Raw genomic sequence first — 5000 nt, 5'->3', positions numbered from 1 at the left:
ATACTTTATATGTGACCTGCATTACGAGTATTTTTGACCCGTGCCTTTGTGAGTTGTTTTCTTTCTGACATGTTCTACAGTATATGTGGCCCGCATTATATGTGATCTGTTTTCTATGTATCCTGCTTTGTATGTGACTACCTTATCTGTGACCAACCATTTTCTGAACTTCTTTCTTTGTAATATATTTTCCTTATATGTTCAATCTTGACTTACACTACCTTCCAGTCTTATGTGACCTGATTCACTCTTTTACAGTGACCTTTACTCCGTGACCTAAAATGAACGTCCTCATATGACTTACATGACCTATTATCATATCAAGATGACACAAAACACTCGCTCATATCATCTCCAACTCATTTTGTAATCTCAGAAATGAAAAAATGAAAGAAAAGACGAACAGCTCATTTTAAAGGCCTTCATGTGATATTCATATCTCGTTAAGCATACGCACTCATATCATCATCATCATCATGCACAGTCATGCATACGGTTTCTCCCTGAGAAATAAACTTATGTACATCAGTATATAAACGCAGATAAACTGGTCCTTAACAAAAAGGGCAACAAAGTATGCATCCATGCAGATCTTACAACAGTTGAAATATATCTAAATTCATGGCTATTTTCTTTTTTGTTTTTTGCATTACACATTATTAAACATGAGATGGCTTTAGCATATGATGTAAATATTGGATTCATAAAATGGAAAAAAATTAGGAAATGGAAGAAGCGTTTCAGCATCAGGGCTGAAGGTTTTGACATTAATCAGAGCTAAACGTTCATTACTCACTGTTTTTCCTTTATCATCATTAAAATTATCCATTATCATCATTATCACTACGACTGCTACTTATCATCATTATATATACCACGTTTCAATTTCTGCACGTGCCTCCACGGTTCTTCCGATGTTGATGGTTTAGAATTAAAGTGCATTGAGGTTGATAAAAATGTATCTCTAGTCACTGGGACCCATTCAGTGTTGTACATATATATATATATATATATCTTATTATCATTATTATATTATTATTGTTATGAATATCATTATCATTATTATCATCATCACTATCATCATTAATATCATTATCGCAGGGAGTAAGATCGTCTGCTGTTAGTTACAGTAATATTTCTAAAGGATTAAAGCAAAAGGTAGTTAACTGAAGTAGCCTTGACTCGTCAGCAAAGGTTTCAACGATAAGTTAAATATAACCAAGTAACATTTGCATTAACAAACTCAATGTGTCGTTGTAGGTATGAGTACACTTAATGCTACCGATTCCTTTAAAAATTATTTACATTTATATTATCAACTTCTTAACTTCTATAATATCTACATGACATATCTAGATTAAATCTGGCAAGCGTAAATTTGGTTGAGCATTGTGACAACAATTTCATCCTCTTTCGTTGTCAAGAATTTCAGGATAATATTCTGAAATTCAACCACAGGATGCGAATATTATCCAAGTCCTTTGATTCCTTTTTACGTTATTTGTACCTGTTTTAGCTGCTATTAGGAGATTTAATTAAAATAAAACTCGTTCCAGAAAGAGGTACTTATATTTTTTCAGTAATACCCGAAATGATTAATTTCTAAAGACGAATAAAATCGTTGTGCAAAAGCCAGTGTAAAATCATTAAAGTAACCCTTGCGGTTTTCCAGCTTGGATCAATATACCCAGTGAGGAAGCAAACATGTTCCCAGGAAGATCCTAAACCCAAAAACTAGTAAGAGTAAGATGCTTAGTGATTTAGTGAGTGTTGAAACGGTTCACAGGAGAAAGAGCGACAGCAACACATAATTGAAGGATCAAAGAGCCTCCTAAGAGGAACCTGGAACCGAAAACTTGCGGCAGTTAGTGGATGCTTAGCGATTTGAGTCAGTTTTGAAACGGTCCTTAAGAGACAAAGCAACAGCAACATATAATCATAGGATAAAAGATCCTCCTAAAAGTAACATGTATCCAAAAAATAGAAGCAATTAATGAATGCTTAGCGATTTGAGTCAGTTTTAAAACGGAGACAGATCAACAGCAACACATAAGTATGGGACTCGCATGAAAACAGGATTGGTTCCTCTAAGTTAAACAAAGGTGCAGCGCAATCAAGGAATGGGATCCGCCTCCGGCAAAGCCCAAGCACAGCAGGATCGATCCAGTGCCTGGATATCACTGCACAAGGAACACAACCTAAGGCTAGGTGAGCCACACTCTGAGCTCGATCTTATAATCAAGGGAATCTATTAGAGTTACGCCTCGGAGTTATAGTCATCAAACTGGAACAGAGATATACGGAGGGAAGAGGATGCCTATATAAAAGGGTTTAAGTGGGTCATGGAAAACTAATTTAGTTTCTTAAAGAATGAGGGGATAAAATGGAAGATTGTCCTTTATATGGATGGCAGTAGGTTTATTGATCCTGTTTTTTTTTTTTTCTTTTTTTCAAATCAGGGGATAAAATGAAAAGTGAGGACAAAATGGAAAACTGTCCTGGATTTTTTTTTTTTTTTAAGAATGAAGGTTTAACATAGTAAACAGTATTTCATATATTACCAAGTTCATGGGTCATGGATAAGTCATTAAATTTTTTGAAGAATGACAGACTAAAATAAAAAAAAAATTCCTTTATCTATACCATAAGGTTCTTGATTCTAAAAAAAGTAATGAATGATTTGAAAAATAAAGGAATAAAATGGAGTGAAAATTATAACAAAACGCAACAAAAAGGAAACAGAATAAGTAAATCAATTCTGTATAAAATCAAACTCAGGAATCACAATCATATTTTGAGAGAATTACTGCATAAATACAGCTATACTGTGAGACAAATCCAACGGAAAATAATATTGACAATTAAAACAACATCGTATTTTCAATAGATGAAATGCTTCACATTTTCAAGTGGCTTTGATTAATAAAACATATCACTCCTTTGTCCAAAGTTTACAAGTAAAAACAAATAATGAAACATAACTGTTGTTTGATATTATTACAATAAACTTGAATAGATAAGAAAATATCTACAATATGACAGATAATGAAATTTGCATTCACCAAATTCTGATCAAAGTGCCTTCCACAGGCCCACACTATGATCATAATTAATTATGCGGTCGAGAGAAAAGAAGAGGAAAAAAAAAAAACGCATGAAATTTAGTAAAACCATTTCAATATAAGTATGCAAAACACGTCCTAACTAATGCTATTCAAGCATCCTAGAAAAATAAATATCATGAATGCCTAATACTTATCAAAATGGAATTACAGAATGTAAACTTGGAAGTGTATCTTTAAAAATTTAAGATAAGTCAAGAATATACTTTTGTGATTCCCAGACTCATATAAGGAGGTATACGCATTTATACATGTAGTGTTTTACACCAAATATGCCAAGATATACAAATCAAGTATAAAAAAAAATATATATAAAAAAAATAAATAAATAAATAAATAAAGTCAGATCATTAAAGACAAGAGCATAAGAATGGAGGATACTGATCGAGACCATAGAGCCTACACTAGACAGTTCCATGTCCATGACCAACATATCATCCCTATCCATAAAGTTATCTAACCCTCTCATAACACAACCAATACTTTCAGCGCTAATTTCATGGTTACTAACTATATTCCATTCGTTAACCACTCTATTCGTAAACCAGTTCTTGGCTATTTTCTTCTTAAATCTAAATTTGTCCAATCTAAATCCATTACAAAGATTACTGAAACTTGGTGACTAATGTTCAAACAAATGAACAAAAATCAAAGACTGGAATGTGTTCTTTGAACAGTGAACAATATGTTCATCCGAGTATGAAAACTCTCACTTGCAGAGATCCATGTTCACAGCGTCTGCAGGAACGCAAATAACCTTAATGAAACAGTTACAATAAAAAAGACGCAAAAAACGCGTGTAATCACGAGTGATGATTTAAACTGCTCCACTTTTGAACAATTTCTGGATGTACACTACAACAAATGACCTTGACAAAAGAGCCCGACTTACTCGAAAATAATGCTGAAAGATTGCAATAACTTTTGTGTATTTACAATTTGTGGATATCATATTTTTCCATTGTGATAAAAAAAATTCGCGCGGTGGTAACCTGCATTAGAATAAAATAATGAAACTCGCTCACACACACACACACACACACAAACACACACGCAAATATTAGCATATTCATAGTCCGTAATATATATATATATATATATATATATATTATATATATACATACTATATATATATATATACTGTATATATATATATATATATATATATATATATATATAAATATACTGTATATATATATATATATACATATACTGTATATATATATACATATAATATATATACATACATACATATATATATATATATATATATATATATATATATATATATATATATATACATATATATATATATATATATATAACCCGAATAACAATCTACGGTTTCTTTAACCCATGTTTCATTCGTTCTTTGACAACGACGCATATCATCCTTAAAAATTTGTGACCTGACGGGCAATTACCTTATTCTTCTTGTTGGCAGCAAAGTAATTTTTGGGGATCAACAAGAGCCAAATAATAACATGGATGGTTAAACCTATGTTTCTATTAACTCTTAGCGTTATTCTAGATTAACTGTCATTTTTAGTTATTTCAAGTCATTTCTGTGGCTACAGAAACTTCTTACAAAATAATTATTCCATTAACACGAAGAAGTCATGTAATGTAAACGTGAAAAAAATTCTATGGAAAATTATATATCTTCATTTCATTTAGCTTCGTTTTGGGAGTATAAGTACATTGAACAACATAGCTGTAATCAAAACTGCTATAAAAAGTAAGGTATAGTCTTATCCTCATATTACTGAAGTCCTGTAGATTTCGGTTTATGGGACTTTTTTTCTTTTTTTGCTCCGACAGCACGAAATTTTCATTAAACTGTGAAAAATGATTCTTCCAGCTATAAGGGTTGCCAAC

At 31.7% G+C, this 5000-nt stretch overlaps 1 long non-coding RNA gene across 1 annotated transcript in view; it reads right to left on the bottom strand.

Moving 5' to 3' along the window:
• LOC143033032 (uncharacterized) overlaps positions 1-5000 on the bottom strand; it is a 209618-nt gene that overhangs the window by 162114 nt on the left and 42504 nt on the right. The gene's annotated exons all lie outside the window — the stretch shown is intronic.

This window comes from Oratosquilla oratoria, chromosome 15 (genome assembly GCF_046742065.1).
Source record: "Oratosquilla oratoria isolate Oo_2021 chromosome 15, ASM4674206v1, whole genome shotgun sequence".
In the NCBI taxonomy this organism is placed as follows: domain Eukaryota; kingdom Metazoa; phylum Arthropoda; class Malacostraca; order Stomatopoda; family Squillidae; genus Oratosquilla; species Oratosquilla oratoria.
Note: the sequence above shows the minus strand (reverse complement) of the source record. Positions and strands in the feature narration are given on the sequence as shown.